Source organism: Neofelis nebulosa, chromosome 9 (genome assembly GCF_028018385.1).
Source record: "Neofelis nebulosa isolate mNeoNeb1 chromosome 9, mNeoNeb1.pri, whole genome shotgun sequence".
Classification (NCBI taxonomy): Eukaryota; Metazoa; Chordata; class Mammalia; order Carnivora; family Felidae; genus Neofelis; species Neofelis nebulosa.
The window spans coordinates 74,794,677-74,812,835 of record NC_080790.1 but is presented as its reverse complement, the minus strand read 5'-3'; positions in this window follow the sequence as shown (position 1 = coordinate 74,812,835).

The window sequence follows — 18,159 nt, the reverse complement described above, 5'->3', positions numbered from 1 at the left end:
GAACAACTCCCCTGTGTGAGCTGGTGTACAATGATGGAGGCCCTTGGCCCGCATTTTCCCAGATAGTCCCTGTCTCAAATACTGTGCTCCAGTGTCCCCAGCTACACTTGTACTTGGGCCAAGGACGCCCATGTTGGGTTCAAAAAGCACAAAACTAATAGATGCAAATGAGCCCTCAGTTGCTTTTGGGCAGAGTCCAGGTCCTGTGGCAGTTCAGGGGAGGCCAGGAAAGATCAGCCTGGGCCTCAAGAATGCAGAAACCTCCCACCACAGCTGGGAGGGAAGAAGCTTAGTAAGGGGGGAATGGCGGGAAGGTCATTCCAGGAGTGTAGGAGGAGGACGAAAGCATAAGGCCAGAATGGATAGTACATGCAGGGGACCCTGGGGAGCAGACAGGATGCTAGACTGGGGGAAAGGGCAGCCTGGCCACTCACAGCACAGGCCTGTAGTCACAAAGACGTGAGTTCAGGTCCTGGCTCTGCTGCTTCTAGCTGTGTAACCTCGAGGAAGCCCCTTCATGCCCGAGAGCCTGTGTCTGCCTCCCTGTGAACTGGGTAGAATAGTCCCTATTTCATAGATGAGGCCTGGAGATATAAATTTGGGAGTCAACAGCAGGTAAGTTATACTTCATGAGACTGGATTAAATTACCCAGGAGATTAGAGCATAGAGAGTACCATTCTAAGGTAGAGCCTTTGGGCCATGTAAGTGCTGGTCAAAGTCAGAGGAGGAGCCAGCAAAGAGGCTAAGCAGAAGCAGCCACGAGTAGGAAAAACCCAGGAATGTCACATCCCAAAAGCCAATGGAAGAGGGTGTTCCAGGAAGCAGGAACAGTTAACTGGGTCACACCCTAGACTGAAAGGCCAGGTAAGAGAAGGAAACAAAGTTGGCTCTGGGAACATCAGGTTTGGGAACACGAAGATCGAAGATCATCACTGACCTTGTCCGAAGTAATTTGGGTAGAGAGCTAAGAAAAGCAGCTTGATGGGAGTAGATTGAGGAATGAGCTGGGTGGGGCAGGGGCAGATAGAGACCACAGCAACACACAACTCTTTCAGGAAGTTTCCCTGTGAAGGGAAGCAGGGAAATGGAGTAAAGCTGGAGGACAGGTGGTTTTGCTTTTTAACATCTAATGAACTTCCGTTTCAGAGTAATTTTAGAATCATAAACAAGTTGCAAGAATATTCTAGAGCATTCCTGCACCCAGTTCCCTCTTTTGTTAACATTACTATGGGACATATGTCACAACAAAGGAACCAATATGGAGACGTTCTTATTATCTAAAATCTGTACTTTATTCAAATTTTCTTAGTTTTGGCCTAAAGTATTTCTTTTATGTTCCAGGATCCCATCCCAGATACCACACTGCACGTAATTGCCATGAGTCCTTAGGTTTCTCTACACTGATAGTTTTCATGGTCCATCATAAGAGTCATTCAGACTTTCCGTGTTGTTGATGACCTTGACAGTTTTGAGGAGTGCTATTCAGATATTCTTAAATTACAGCATCCCTCAATTTGGATTTCTCTCACGTTATCTTCATAGTTAGAATAGTTAGATGATGGGTTTGTGGGAGGAAGACTGTAGAGGTAAAGTGCCATTCTCATCGCTTCGTATCAAGGCCACATACAATCACTGTGACATCTCACTGCTGATGTTCATCTCAATTAGTTGGCTGAGGTACTGCGTGTCAGGTTGCCCCCCTGTAAAGTTACAGATTTTTTTTTCAGGGAAGTTATGTTTCAAGATGAGCTATAGTATTTGGAGTGTTTAGATGGTGATGGCAGAGGGAAAAATCGATCAGGACAGAAAAGAGAAGGGATACTTTCAGGAATACCACCACCGAGAAGGTGGGGTGGCCACAGATGGGATCCAGTGCAGCATGGAGTGGCTACCCATAGATGGAAGCATGGGCAGTTGATCGTTTTAAAGCAGGGGGGAGGGGGGGAGTAAAGAGAAGAATGAGTCTGCGGCCTGTCAGGCGGAATTGATGGGGGGAAGATGATGAGCAACCTCTAATCTAATTGTTTCCATTTCCTCAGTGATGTGTGAGACAAGACCATCAGTGGAGAGGATGGGAGGCATTATCAGTTTGAGGAGAGAGAAGTATGGAACTGTCATTCCAGGAGGTCAGATTGATGGTTAGTATTAGATGCTCAAATGTGATTTGGGTCACAAATTAGCCCATTGGCACAGTTGTTTTTCTCCAACCACATTGGTCCACCTTAGTGGAGGCAGAATGGATGGATAGCTGAGGTTACCAGGTTGGGGGGCAGCCGGGGCAGTATGTTAGAAGGAACTAGGAATGTTTCCAAGACTATTATGCTAGACCATGAAAACTAAGTTGTCTGAGAAGGAAAGAAAAAAAGATGAGGCAGATGATGATTGATGCAAAATCGTAGGCTCAGTGAACCGGAGGCCTTAGTAAGGTCAGACAGGGGTTGGAGAGAGGTGTGGAGAAAAGGAAGCATGCAGATAGTCACCGCCAGAGAGGAGAGGAAACTTAACATTGAAACTTCACTTAGACTCACATATGACCCAGCACCACCATAAATAAATACAATAGGTATTTATCTTGAGTGAAAACTTTAGATCTATGCAAAATCTGCCCACAGATATTCATTAATATTCATTATTTGTGAACAATCCCGCTGTATTTATCAAGGACTAGAAACAACCCAGATGCCTTTCCACAGGGGTATGGATTTAAAACAAAACAAAACTGTAATCCATCCCAACGATGGAATACCACTCGGCAACCAAAGTTAACTAACTTGACTCATGTGACATAGAGGAAGCGCAAAGGTATTCTGTCGAGTGAAAGAAGGCAATAACAAACAGTACGTTCTAATAATTCTATTTATATGACATTCTGGAAAAAGGCAAAATCTACAGGAACAGACAACAGATCATTGGTTGCCAGGAGTAAGTGGTGGGAGCAGCTTGAATAAAGGGGCTGCATGGAGGAGTTCTTTGGAGTATTAGAATTGTTCTATATCCTGGCAGTGGTGGTAGTTATGCAAATCTGTGCATGTACACAAATCATAGAACCATACATCAGAAAAAGAATTCTACTTTGTGTAAATACAAAACTTTTAAAAAGAAAAGCAAATTTTGAGATTTCAGAGGTGGTGGAAATAACATGGAGGGGGAGACGTGAGGAAGTAGGAGAGACAGGTTGATGAGGTGGGGGTCACGAGGATGCTGAGAAGAGAGGTGGAGGAGAGGTATGAGCCATGGGCTGAAATCACTGAAGGGGGAGTGACCAGAGGCCAAGGTAGACAGCCACAAGGAGAAAGAAGTGTCCTAGGACATAAAGGGAAAAGGGAGAAGTGGTTTGGAGGCAGCATCCCAAAACTAGGAGGACCCCCTCCCCCTCCAGGCCCTGCCTGATATCCGCCCATAGGAGAGAAACCATCCCCTACCTGAGGGCTGCAGGGAGTAGGGGCCTCAGCAGAGAGCCAGGGTCCAGTTCAAGAGAAAGGTGAAGGCATGTTTGGAGAAGAGGGGAGGATCTAGGAGGTGGCTGATGTCAGATTCCAGAGAGTGTGGTGGAAGGATCTGGAGGATGGGAGATGGGAGAGAATGATGGATGCAGAGAACTAACTGGGGCCAGGGGCCAAATGGTGACAGATGACCTGGAAGCCTTGGTCTGCCACCGCTGACTGAGGTAGAGAGAGTGAAGAGATGGTGTATCATCCTGACCATCTCTTAGAGGTGGCAAGCCAAAGGGTGGGGAGCTGACCACCCCCCTACAGCCTGCATGGCTTCTCCACCCTGCCTGCAGAATTTTCTAGGCCCTCCTTATACCCTGCAGCACCTAGGGACCATCACACGAGTGTTCTCACTGAATGAAAGGTGGAGTTGTTGCTTTCTAGGGTAGGTGTGAGGGTAGCCAGGGCCCCCCCGCTTCCCGGCCTCTTGGGATCTGGGTTTTACACCCTGTAGGTGGGCCCAGCGCTTACAGAAACAGAGGAAGTCAGCTGTAGTTGGAGGACCCATTGGCCAGAAACAAAGGGACCTTCTCCTGTCCTTGTTAGCCCGGTTGAGGCGAGGGCAGCTGAGCATGAACATTGACATCATTTGGGGGGCCTTGCTTAAAAGCCAAGGCAGAGCTCCAAGTAAAGATTCAAATCTGGATGAGAGAGAGAACTCAGAATGGGGTAAATTGGCCCAGATGGGTGTGGGAAATCGAGAGAATGTGCTTCCAGTCCTGCTGCTTCTTAAAACATGGAGTGGCCGCTATGCTGACTGGGGTGGCCTCTGCTGTGAGGACCGGCTATTCCCGGCAGCCCACATACCAAGGACCCTCAGGTTAGGCACCAGCTCTGATCTGTGCTGTGTTGAGGCCCTGGAAGCTTATGTTCCACAAGACCATGAGCTAGGCAGCAACCCCAATACACTATGGCCCTCTCTAACACCACACTTTGAGATGTAAACAGGAATCTACTCACAGAAGGAAGACGAAAATGATGACAGGGCTCACAACCACATCACAACAGTTGGCTAGAAAAGTTGAGACAGTTTGTCCCAGAAGAAATAAGATTTGGGGGAGCTCAAAAGCACACTTTCAAATATCCAGAGAAGCATAGTGTGTATTTTTCTGGATGGCCCCACATGATAGAACCAGGCCCATAGGTCAGACAGCGTTCAGCTCAGTGCAAATACACTCAAGAGTTAACCTCACTTTTTCCCCAATGTGTCAGTGTTCACCTGCTCAGTATAGCAGGGAAATAAGGGCTTTACCCTGATCACCAAACAAAGCTACTTGGAGAGCGAGGTCATCTCAGGAGATCTTGTCAAGATAAAGAAAAACTGTGATTTCAAATCTTTGCTCAGGTCTTGGCCTGGCCGTCAGACATCAATGGCCCCCGTGGAAATTGGCGCAGGCAGAGGGGGACTTGAACAGCTCCTTAAGTGTTCCTTTCCTGTCTGGTCAGAAGAAAGTGCAAATTTTGCTGAATTTAAATAGAACTACCCTACGACCCAGCAATAGCACTACTAGGAGTTTATCCAAAGGATACAGGAATGCTGATTCACAGGGCACATGTACCCCAATGGTTATTGCAGTGCTATCAACAATAGCCAAATCATGGAAAGAGCCCAAATGTCCATCATCTGATGAATAGATAAAGAAGATAAAGACTACTTGGCAATGAGAAAGAATGACATGCTGCCATTTGCCACAATGTGAATGGAACTGGAGGATGTTATGCTAAGTGGAAGAAGTCAGTCAGAGAAGGACAGATATCATAAGTTTTCACTTATATGTGGAACTTGAGAAACTTAATAGAAGGCCATGGGGGAGGGGAAGGAAAAACAATAGTTACAGAGAGGGAGGGAAACCCATAAGAGACTCTTAAATATAGAGAATAAACTGAAGGTTGATGGGGGGTCAAGGGAGGGGAGGGGAAATGGGTGATGGGCATTGAGGAGAGCACTTGCTGGGATGAGCACTGGGTGTTGTATGTAAGCAATGAATCATGGGAATTTACCCCTGAAATCAAGAGCACACTGTATATATTGTATGTTAGCCAACTTGACAATACGTTATATTTTAAAAAGTAAAATAAAATAAAACGGTTTTCTTATACAGATTTAAACTGCATGATCTCTAAGAATTACTGCTTCTATTTAAGAGATACTGTGGAGTCACATCTTTTTATTTTTTTTAATGTTTATTCATTCTTGAGAGACACAGAGACAGAGTGTGAGCAGGGGTGGGACAGAGAGAGAGAGAGAGAGAGAGAGAGACAGAATCCAAAGCAGGCTCCAGGCTATGAGCTGCCAGCACAGAGCCCAATGCGGGGCTCAAACTCACAAGCTGTGAGGTCATGACCTGAGCCGAAGTCGGACGCTTAACTGACTGAGCCACCCAAGCACACCCTGTGGGGTCACATCTAAAGGCAGTGAGTAAAACAAAAATCACCTGAGCCAAAATTACCCTTGCGAACCTTTTCAGAAGGTATGACCCTGTTGAAAACTGGCACCCCAGCCAGCCCAGCACCGCCGGCTTTCCCTCCAGTGTCAGAACAATCGCAGTGTTTCTGGATGAGCACCAGATGAAATAGTTGGCTTACATCTAGGGAGCGTGTTGCAAAGCAGAGGCATGTCTTTCAACACTACTACACTCAGAACAGCAGGATGCTCACACTTTGAGAAGGGAGTGGTGACAGACTCCCTGAGGACAGAACATCCACAGCTACTTCCCCAACCTACCTCAGGGACATGTGTCCTTTCCTAGAATGGTCAGTGGGCATGGGGACCCACATTCAGGGGCAGATCCTGATTTTGAGGGGCCTGTTAACTGTGTGTACCCTTGACAAGATGTGGTAAAAAGGACACCTTACCTCTGTGGTTCTTCCGCCCCAAAATCTGTAACACCAATCTAGTAACAGGAAAAATATCAGGCAAATCCCAATTGAGGGACACTCTACAAAATGCCTCCCTAGTATTGTTCACGACTGTCAAGGTCCTCAAAAATAAGTAAACTTAAAAAAAAGAAGGAGGAGGAGGAGGGGTGCTGGGGTGGCTTAGTCCGTGTGCTTCTGATTCTTCATTTTGACTCAGGTCATGATCTCAGCGTCATGGGATCGAGCACCGCACTGGGCTCCACACTGAGCATGGAGCCTGCTTGGGATTTCTCTTTTTCTCTTTCCCTCTGCACCCCTCCCCAGTTCACTCTCATTCTGTCTCTCAAAATTAAAATTAAAACTAAAACAGTTAAAAAAAAAAAGTAACCTTGGGGTGCCTGGGTAGCTCATCAGTTAAGTGTTGGACTCTTGATTTCAGCTCAGATCACGATCTCACTCTTCGTGAGATTGAGCCCCACATTGGGCTCTGTACTGACAGCATGGAGCCTACTTGGGATTCTCTCTCTCCCTCTCTGCCCCTCCCCTGCTCATGCTTTCCCTCTTTCTCTCTCAAAATAAACAAACATTAGGGAAAAAAAACAATAAACTTGAGAAATGTCACAAAGGGAGCCTATGGAGACAGGATGATTAAATATAATGCGATTTCTTGCATGGGGAAAAAATGAACATTAGGTAAAAAATAAGGAAATTTGACTAGAGTATGTACATTACCTAGTGTTAATGTATCAGTATTGGTTCATTAATTGTAAGAAATAAATTATACTGATGTAAGATGATAATAGGGGAAAGTGGCCGCACGATAAATGGCAATCCTCTGTACTTCCTTTGCGACTTTTCTGTAAATGCAAAACTGTTCTTTAAAGAAAAAGAAAGTATTTAATAAAAAAAATTTTTAAAAGATGTCAGATAAAGACAAATAAATGCAGGAGAAAATGGAAAGCAAAGAAAAGGATAGGTAAGTGAATAAATCTAAGTGAATATTGATTGTTAAAGCAATAATGATAATATATTGTGGAGTTTTAAATAACTGTGAAATTAACATATATGCAAACAATAGCATAAAAGTTGGGAAGGGGTAAATGGAGTGACTTTCAGTTTCTGCATTGTCTAGGAAGTGGTCAATGTACTAACTTATATTCAACTTTAATAAGCCAAGAATGCATATTGTAATCACTAGGGAAGTCACTAGAAGAATTGTAAAATAATGTGTAACAAGCTAATACAGCAGAGAAACTTTAAAAAAATACATGGTGACTCCAAAAGAAAACAAAAAAGGAGAGAAAAATGAACATAGAATAAGTGGGACAAATTGAAAACAAGTAAGATGATAGATTTGAATCTAAATGTATCAGTAATTACATAAAATACAAATAAGTTAAATATTTCAACTAAATGCAAAATGTCAGACTGGGTGTAAAAAATAAACATTAGCTGCTTACAGGATATAGGACTTCTAAATAAGAATACAGACAGGAGAATTTAAAAGGACAAAAAAAAAAGACAAACACTAAAAAGAAAAAATCCCAAAAATCTGGTATAGCACACTAATAGCAGATAGGTAGGCTTTAAGGAAGAAGCATTACTAAAATAAAGACAGACATCCCATAATAAAAGTGTCAGCACAACAGAAAGATATTATAAGTCTCTGACTTATGCACCCAATAAGCCTTAGAAATAGATACTACCACAAGAAAAAACAGAAAATCTATAATCATGGTAGGAGATTTTAACTGATAGAACAAGCAGGAAAATTGTAAATAATAATCAAGAAAGTAAAAAGATGACTCACAAAATAGGGGACATATTTGCTAAAAAAAAAATAGGGGACATATTTGTGAAATCATATATCTGATAAGGAGCTAATATTCAGAATATATAAAGGACACAACTCAACAAGTGAAAGGCAGATAACCTTTTTAAAATGGGCAATTAACCAATTAAAAATGGGCAAAAGATTTTAGACATTCCTCCAAGAAGATACACAAATGGCCAATAAGCATATAAAAATATGCTCAATGTCTTTAGTTGTTAGGGAAACACAAGTGAAAACCACAATCAGATACCACTTCACACACCACTAGAATGGCTAAAATCTAAAAGATAGACAGTAACAAATGCTGGTGAGGATGTGGGGAAATTGTAAACCTCAAATTTCTGGTGGGAATGTACAATGGTGGAGCTTTTTGGATAGCAGTCTGGCAGTTCCTCAAAAATTTAAACATAGTATTACTATATGACCCTGAAATTTATACATGTACACACACACACACACACATACATATATCTACACACCCCAAGGAACTGAAAACCTATGCTCACACAACAATTTGTACACAAAGGTTTATAGAGGCATTATTTATAATAGCCAAAAAGGAGAAACAACCTAGATGTCCATCAACTGATGAAAGCATAAACAAGATGTGGTATAACTACACAATGGAATATTATTTATTCAGCCATATAACATAACGAATACATACTAGAACATGGACGAACCTTAAACATGACATGGATCAAAAGATGCCACAGGGAAATACAAATCAAAACCACACTCAGATACCACCTCACGCCAGTCAGAGTGGCCAAAATGAAGAAATCAGGAGACTATAGATGCTGGAGAGGATGTGGAGAGATGGGAACCCTCTTGCACTGTTGGTGGGAATGCAAATTGGTGCAGCCGCTCTGGAAAGCAGTGTGGAGGTTCCTCAGAAAATTAAAAATAGACCTACCCTATGACCCAGCAGTAGCACTGCTAGGAATTTATCCAAGGGATACAGGAGTACTGATGCATAGGGGCACTTGTACCCCAATGTTTATAGCAGCACTCTCAACAATAGCCAAATTATGGAAAGAGCCTAAATGTCCATCAACTGATGAATGGATAAAGAAACTGTGGTTTATATACACAATGGAATACTACGTGGCAATGAGAAAAAATGAAATATGGCGTTTTGTAGCAGCGTGGATGGAACTGGAGAGTGTGATGCTAAGTGAAATAAGCCATACAGAGAAAGACAGATACCATATGGTTTCACTCTTATGTGGATCCTGAGAAACGTAACAGAAACCCATGGGGGAGGGGAAGGGAAAAAAAAAAAAAAAAAGAGGTTAGAGTGGGAGAGAGCCAAAGCATAAGAGACTGTTAAAAACTGAGAACAAACTGAGGGTTGATGGGGGGTGGGAGGGAGGGGAGGGTGGGTGATGGGTATTGAGGAGGGCACCTTTTGGGATGAGCACTGGGTGTTGTATGGAAACCAATTTGACAGTAAATTTCTTATATTAAAAAATAAAAAAATAAAAATAAATAAATAAATAAATAACTAGAAGAAAAAAAAAAAAAACAAAAGATGCCAGACACAAAAGGCCACATATTATATGACTCCAGTTATACGAAATGTCCTGAATAAGTAAATCCATAGATACAGAATGTAAATTAGTGGTTGCCAAGGACTAAAGAAGAGAGAAGTGAACAGGGTTTCTTTTGGGGGTGATGAAATATTCTGGAATTAGTGGTGATAGTTGCACAATTTTGTTAACATACTAAAAACTATTGAATTATAACTTCAAAAGAGTGAATGAATATTATGGCATGTGAATTATAGTTCAATAAAAAATAAAGTAGATGATGACATAAAAAATTGAAGCACACAATTAAGAAACAGACCTGATGGCATATGTAGAACTTTTGCCAAATAACTACAAAATAGACATTCTGTGTGTGTGTGTGTGTGTGTGTGTGTGTGTGTGTGAGGGAGGGGGGGGAGGGGGGCAGGGAGAGAAGGAGATGGAGAATCTTAAGCAGGCTACACGCTCATCGTGGAGCCCGGTACAGGGCTCAGTCTCACAACCCTGAGATCACAACCTGAGCTGAAATCAAGAGTTGGACACTTAACCAACTGAGCCACCCAGGCACCCCAAGAACAGACATTCTTTCAAGTGCAGATGGAGAATTTACTAAAATTGGCCCTGTACTAAGCCATAGTATTAGTACCAAGCAAATATCAATGTATTTCAAAGGTTTTAAATGATACACATTATAGTCCCTGAATGAAGTGGAATTAAACTAGACGTCGGTAACCAAATGGAAGTTTAAGAATCACAAAGTCTTGAATGTAAGGAATATACAGTACTTTGTTCCAAAAAAAATCACATTGGAAATTAGAGCAGACGTTAAATATTAATGAAAGCAGTGTGTCAAAACTTCTAGGATTCAGTTACAGCCATGCTTAAAGGGAACTTTATAGCCTTAAATAGATACATTAAAAAAATAAAGGATGAAAACCAATGATATAAGTATTTATATCAAGAAGTTAGGAAATAAATAGCAAATTAAACCTAATAGAAAGCAGAAATAAGAAAATAATAAATATGAGAGGAAAACAATGAAATAGAAAACAAATATAAAATAAAGACAAATAAACAAAGCTAAAGTTAGTTCTTTGAAAACAATAAAATTGATAAACACCTGAAGAAAAGGAGACAAATTATTAATACAAAGTATACAAGTTATTAATATCCCAAAATAAAGTTAAAGACTATAAAAGAATATTAAAAACAACTTTATGCCATTAAACTAGATGAAATGGACTAACTTCTTGAAAAACAAAAGACTGACTCAAGAATAGAAAATAATTCCATATTAATTAAAGAAATTGAATCCTTAAATAAAACTTTCCCACTAAGAAAACTTCAGTCCCAGATGGCTTCATTACTAAATTCTCCCAAGTGCTCGAGGAAAATCACTCTTTCTCAAACACATTTAGCAAATAGAAAAAGAGGGACTACTTTGAATTCATTTACAAGGCCAATAAAGCCTTGATGCCAAAGCCTGGCAAGCATTTAACGAGAAAGAAAGCTTACAGGAGGTCAATCTCTTTCACAAACACCAATTTCAATATCTTCAACAAAACATGATCCAATCAAACCCAGTAACATATAAAAAGGAAAATGCACTATGAGAAAGCTGCGTTTATTAAAGAATACAAAGCTAATTTAACAAATGATCAATGTAACTCACCATATTAACAGAATAAACTCAAGAGATCTAGAAAAGATATTTGATAAAATTTGAAATGCATTATTAGGAAAAAAAACTCTAAGTACACTTTGAATAGAGAGTAATTCTCTCAATCTGATAAAGGATATTTATTTAAAAACCTAAATAAACATCACATTTAGTGGTGAAGTTAATAGTAACTCTAAAAGCTTTCCCCTTGAGAGAAACAAGATAAAGATGCCAACTCTCATTACTTCTATTCAACACAATGTTAGAGGACCTAGCCAGTGAAATAAAATAAGAAAAATAAATAAAAGAACAAGGATTAGAAAGGGAAAAAACCTGTCATTATTTATAGTCTACATGATTGTGTATGCAGAAAATGCAAAAGGATCTTCAGATTACTGAATATAAATATATAAAAGTCAACTGTATTTTTATATGCTAATAATTGAGAAATAACATTTTAAAATATTTACTCAATCAGGAAAAATATAATATCCAAATAGACATAGAAGATGAAGAAGAGTGCTAAATACAGAACCTTGAAAAATATTGAGAAAAAATTAAATACCAAAATAAAAGAGGGGCTATCCCTTGTTCATGGATTGGAAAAGTCATTATGTCTAAGATATCAATTCTCCTCAAATTTAGTTACGTATCAAATGTAATCCCCATCAGAACACTAGAGCTTAGTTTGTGTGTATATGTGTGTTTGTAGTCTGAAAAATGTATTCTGAACTTTATGTGGAAATGCTAAGAGTCAAAAGTATCCAAAACAATATTAAAGAAGAGCAAAGTTGAAAGACATATACTCCTGGATACCAAAACTTATTGTAAAATCACAAAAATCATAGCAGCATGATAGCATGTAAAGATAGACAAATAGACCAGTAAAACAGAAAAAGACTGCCCAGAAATCAACCGACTCATACATGAACACTCACTCTATTACAAAGGTAATAATACTGCAGAGCAATGAGGAAAGGATGGTCTTTTCAATAAATATACCCAATCAATAGGATATCCATATGGGGAAAAAAACTGTTCTTAACTCCTACTTTATACCAAACGAGATTTTCAGATGGAATAGAGATCTAAACATAAAAGATATATAAAGCCTCTAGAAAACAACATAGGAGACTATCTTCATCACCTCAAAGTAGACAAGACTTCTTGTACACGGAAAGGTAATTCACAGAATGGGAGACAATATTTGCAGTATTTACATCTGACCAAAAAAAACCAAAAAAACAAAAAACAAAACCTCATGTCCAGAATATATAAAGAATTCCTCAAATCAATTTTAAAAACAATAGAAACATTAATGAAAGACTTGAAGAGATACTTTATGGAAGTTTTTATGGGCAAAAAATATAAAATAGAGCTCAAATGCAGCAGTCATCAGGAGAATGAAAACTAAAACCACAGTGAGAAACCACTTCCACCCCCAAAGAATGACTAAAAAACTCTGTCAACACCAAGTCCTGGAGAGGACACAAAGCGCTGGAGCTTTCACACAATGCCAGGCAGCTGAACATAAGCATGCTGCCTTGCCCAGCTGCTCTGCTCATAGAAATGCCCGAAAAATTCGTACAGTTGTCCTGCAAGACAGGCACACGAACATACATAACAGCATTATTCTCAATGGCCCCAGACTAAAATCCACCCAAATGTCTGTCACCAGAAGAATGGACAAATAAGTCAAGCTATATTTTTTTAAACGGAATATGCAACAGCAATGAAAACAGATGAGTGCTGCCACACACAAGAACGCGGATGAGTTTCATAAATGCTGAGTGTGAGAAACCAGAAGCAATAGGTTACAAACTGTATAATCCCATGTAAAAGTTTAGTACAGGCAAAAGTAACATATGGTATTAAAAAAGTCAGATATTAAGGGGCACCTGGGTGGCTCAGTTGGTTAAGTGTATGACTTCGGCTCAGGTCATGATCTCACAGTTTGTGAGTTCAAGCCCCGCATCGGGCTCTGTGCTGACAGCTCAGAGCCTGGAGCCTGCTTCGGGTTCTGTGTCTCCCTCTCTCTGCTCCTCCCCTGCTCACCCCACTCTGCCCCAGCTCACCCCACTCTGTCTGTCTGTCTCTCTCTCTCAAAAATAAACATTAAAAATAAATTTTAAGATATTGGGGCACCTGGGTAGCTCAGTTGGTTAAGCCTCAGACTATTGATTTTACAGTCATAGATCCAGTCCCAAGTCGGGCTCCCTGCTAGGCATGGAACCTGTTTAAGATTCTCTTTCCCTCTCCCTTTGGCCCTCCCCCACTTGCACGTGCACTTTCTCAAAAAAGCAATAAGTCAGATATTGATTACCCTTGGGCAGAATAGGGAGTAGTGACAAAAAAGCATGGGGGAGGGGGCTCTGGAATACTGTTAATATGCGACTTCTAACCTAGAAGGTAGTTATATAGGCATGTTCCACTCTGGGAAAACTCATCTACTATACACTTAATGATTTGATAAATATTATTGGTGCTGGTTTGTGGGCAGATGGGCACTTTATATTGTAGGCGGAAGTATAAATTGTAAATATCATTGAATGGGAATTTGGTCATATCTATACAAACTGAAATGCCATATATATCTTTTGATCCAGCAATTCTACTTCTAGGATTTTTGTAGTTATATTTGTACATGTGCACAGAGATACATATATGAGGATATGCATTGCAGCACTATTTTTAAGCTGGGGGGAGGGTGCTGAATAAATTATGGGGCATCTCGACGATAGCATTCCAGTGTCAAAACAAACAAATGTTGACCCAGTGTGGCCCAAGTCCTCAAGCTTTATTCTAGGTTTCTGTATACTGAAATGTCCCTGGAGGGACACCTGAGGACCCAGCAGTGATGGTCACCTCTATGGCCAGGCACTAGGAGGCAGAGCCACTATTCTACCTTTTGAATTTTGTATCATGTCAGCAGGTAAATACGTCAATCCAAAGAGAAAACAATGGTGTCCAGGATGATAGCACCTGGGTGCCAGAGAAGGACCAGGTTTCAAAGGCCATCAGGTCCCAACCCCCCATTATGCCCACGAGGAAACTGAAGCAGCCACAGTCTGCATTCCTCCAAAATGGAAAATACATGATCTGGGAGTTAAACACCCATGCACCATCACTCTTCTACCTGTGTGCAGACACAACCATCAGACAGCAGCTAAGGCCCCAGGAAATGTGTGCAGGAAAAGCAGGTGCTCTGGGGGAGGGTGCAGGCGACAGGGTGGTAGGGAGACCAACACCAAGGGTCTGGCATGGCATCCTGGACAGACCAGAGGTTGAGGGGAATAGGAGGGAACCACTGACAACATTCTCCGGCTCCAAAGCAGGCTTGATAGAGAAGAGCTGGTTGCAAGTCCAGGGGCTTCATTTCCACATCCATCTGTTCATATTTTCATTCAATAACCCATCAATCTTTTTGCATACCTCCTGGGCACTAGACTCTGGGCTGGGCATGAGGAATATCACCATAAACGTGATCCTGGCAGAATGAGGTACAGCACATTCTGGCCTAGCTCACAGACAAACTGTGATGGTCTAGTGAGACCACCTAGTGATAGGCCACAGACAAAGCCGTTTTGTTGGGTTTGTTTGTTTTGTTTGTTTGCTTTTTAGAGGAATAGAGCTTGGGAGGGGCAAAGAGAAGGAGAGACAGAATCCCAAGCAGGCTCCGCACTGTCAGCACAGAGCCCGACGCAAGGCTCAAACCCACAAACCGTGAGATCATGGCCTGAGCCGAAATCAAGAGTCAGCACTTAACCAGTTGAGCCACCCAGGTGCACCAAAGCTGCTTTTAACGTTCCGTTGTAGTTTAATGAAATTCAAATGTAGCATTAAAGCACATTTTTGTCCTTTGTGCCCATTTGAAACACATCTTTTAAATTTTCTCCCCAAATTTATTGTGGTATAATTGAAATGCACAAATGCCAGGCACCTGGATGGCTCAGTCAGTTGAGCGACTGACTTTTGATTTCAGTTCACATCATAACCTCACGGTCATGGGATCGAGCCCTGCGTTGGGCTCTGCGCCGAGCATGGAACCTGCTTGAGATTCTCTCTCTCCCTCTGCTCCTTTCCCACAAACACATGCTTACCTTCTCTCTCAAAAAAGTGCACGTACTCAAAGTACACAGACTGACCAGCCTTGACATACACCTACCAAAGCATCACCACAAAAACAGTGAACATTCCCACCATCCGCCGAGTTTCATCCTTCCCTTTACATTCCCTCTCTCCTTCACCCCCACCCCCAGGCAGCCACTGTTCTTGAAGTCCTTCAGGAATAAGAGTCTGTTACTACTCTGCTATGTTCTCGAGCCAATGGTGTGGGAAAGCATGGACAGCACACAGGCTAATGGAATTATGAGAAATGAAGGGCAAACGGCTACAACAATATATCAGTATGTAACCCTCGCAGCAAACTTATGGCTAAGGCACCATTTTCCCCCTTTACGATGAATGAGGACATGAGCCTCAGAGCAGTTAAGGGGCCAATCCAAGGTCACCCATGTGGTAAGTGGCAAAGCTGGAGCTCAGTCGGCCTGGGTCCAAACCCCACACTCGCCTAGCTAAATACCTTCCCTCCAGGCCCCATGGCCACTGCCAGAATTGGCTAAACTCACTAAGGTCTCCACTTGGGCCCCAGGGGTAGCCTGCCTTGTGTGCATGGAGCCCAGCTCTGTGTCCTGTAGGATTCTTAGCACCCCTCTTGTTATCAAGAAGGGAGCCAACAGGTCTCAGGGGCAGAGAACTCGGATTTTACAGACAAACTGTGGCCAGGCCTATCTGAGGCTGTTGTGACCCGGGAGCCCCACCCTCTGCAGGGGCACTTCCCAGGGAAATCCTCAAGCTTCTACACTCTGGAAGAGGGCCCATTTGGAGACATTTTAAGGCCACCTAAAACCAACACAGCCACACACATACACTAAACATTTTGCTTTTAAAAAGTCACAAAATTTTAATGTGTAAATCTTTATTCTCTCCCTGCCCCCAACCTGATCATCTGAGATCTGAGGGTCAAGTGGGGGCTGAGGGAGGAGAGAAAGTCAGGGATTGGGCATGGGGACTAATGTGCGGTCAGTGACTGAAGGAGGCCTATGGGACACATCACTTGGGGACTTAAAAAAAAAAAATAAATAACCAGTGATTTTACATTTGGACAGGGCCATTTTGACACATCCATACCAAAATGGTTCTCTCTGGGTGGCTGACAGAATGTTCCAAACCTTCTCTGAGCTTCAGCTTCCTCAGGAAGTGTGGGGTAGAGGCTGCAGGAAGCACCTGGAGACAACACACATTTAAAGAGGGGAGGCTTCCTGGAGGAAGGAGCCCACGCCACGAAGGCCCACAGACTTAGTTCCTTCCGGGAGCTGAAGGACAGCCTGTAAGGAAAAGATGTGTCCAAATCTCGAGTGACTGGCCTTAGAGACAGACACTTGGGAGTGGGCAACCTGGTTCCTCAGTTTCCTCTGCACAAAGAACATGACCCCCAGCTCCTAGAGTGTCAGTGAGGACTGTGTGGGATGAAGTACGTGGGGTGTCCAGCTCAGTGCCTGGCACAAAGAAAGATCCTGTTCAGTGGTGGCCCTGTTGCCCCACTGCTCCCATCAGTACCCCTGAAACACAGCTGTTAGACTGAGAGAACTTTGAATCAGCCTCAAAATGCCCTGCCTGACCCGATTCACAGTTTGGGCTTCAGAATGACTACTTTTAGGGAAAGACATTTCCTTCCCTCTGTCAGATTCCTTAATTATAGTTGTGTAGGGGCAGGATGGCCCCTGGTTCTGCATTTGGATTCCCTGTTACTCTTTCTTTCATTTGAGTTGGGGTGGCTGTGGTGGCAGAGGGTCATCCGAACAGAACCCACTGCTGGTCTGTCTCCTGCCCTCAACCCCACACACCCTTCTTAACTTTTCTGTCCTGTCAGCTAGGCGTGATCTGACCCCAAACTACCAAGCCTCTTCTTCCCAAACCAAACAGAACCGGAGTTTTTCCCCGGTTCTTGTGGCTCTTCTGCAGCCAACAGATCTAACCAAGAGCTGACCATGCACACAGTCCTGGACAAGGGCGAAGAAGGCTTCAAGCCAAAGGAGAGGGAGAGGGGGAGCGAGGCTTCTTGGGGGAGGCAAGTCGCAGGTAAGTCTTGGAAATAGAGGGCCAAAGGCTGGTGGAAACAAGAAGGCATCCCTACAGATAACACTTCACTCAGGGTTCTTTCATTTCATTTAACAAATATGTATGGGCATCCCCGTGGCACTACAGGCAATGGGGATATGGAAACAAATAGAACATGGTCCTCTCTCTCCAGAGGTCCAAAGGAGAAAGCAATGTGACCAAGGTGTGACAAAGTACAATAGTCATCAGCCCAGAAGAGGGAGCACCAAACAAGGCCTGGAGAGGTGGGGGCTTCTATGGGAGGTCAATGCCCATGAGGGTCATGAAGCATGTGGTCAGACACATGTTCTAGAGTTGGCTGAGTCAGTTTGTACCCAGGCTCTGCCAGCTACCAGTTCTATGGGCTTGGTCAACTTATCAACCTCTCTGTGCCTCAGTTTCCTCCTTCTGTAAATGGTACCTACTCCATAAGGTTGTTGAAAAGATTAAGTGAACTAATACACATAAAGCATGTTTAGAACCATGCCAGCTATTAGGTCCTAGAAATGTATTTATTACTGTCTGGAAGGAAAGGCAGGCATTTAGCAGATGAGGAAGGGCATAGGGAAGGTGTTCCAGGAAGAAGGAACCGCATAAACGGGCCATGGATGGTGGAAGTGTGG